The following is a 680-nucleotide window of genomic DNA, read 5'->3' as shown; positions in this document are numbered from 1 at the left end:
ACAACCTCGCCAACCAAATGTATGGCATTCGTTCCAGTATAATGCAGGAAAGGCGATACCCTTCAACGAGATGACTAGAACCCAACAAAGGCGTTTCCAACGAAATTATGGACGAATGATGAGGCAACAACAGGGAGTGCCACGTCCTAAGGCGCCTAAACTACTCGAGGTAGCCAATCAAAATGTTCTCAAAGACAGTGAAGAGACTGGTACAAATGAATCAATGAAAGAGTTGCCAGAAACTTCTTCTGGGAGATCGAAGTTTGAGCGAGACAGAAGGGATGGAGAAGATCCAAATCAGCCCCTTACTATTCAGTTCGATACGTTACCTCCTGTCATGGCTAATAACTATTTACTAGCCAATAGGTTCAAGAATAAAGAGAAAGAAGAAGAAGAAAGAGAGGATAACGAAGGAGAAGCATGCGTGCTGGAATATGAAGAAGGCCAGACTTCTAGAGAGGCCTACAATGGTAAGGAAGATGATGGTATGACAGATATTGAAGAGGAAATCGACCTGGAAGCAGAAAGAAGAAGGAGAGGAGTATTGGGAGAACCATTTGGGCGTTCTTTCAATTTTTACGTGCTGTACGGGACGTCTAAAAGGAAGAAGAGAGTGCCTCGCTCTAAAAAGTATGGATCACCTCCAAGAATAATGCCTCCTCCCACAGGTTGGATAACTG

This window comes from Olea europaea, unplaced genomic scaffold (assembly GCF_002742605.1).
Source record: "Olea europaea var. sylvestris unplaced genomic scaffold, O_europaea_v1 scaffold2653, whole genome shotgun sequence".
NCBI classification, from domain to species: Eukaryota; Viridiplantae; Streptophyta; class Magnoliopsida; order Lamiales; family Oleaceae; genus Olea; species Olea europaea.
The sequence above is the reverse complement of the archived record's forward strand: the minus strand, read 5'-3'. Positions refer to the sequence as shown.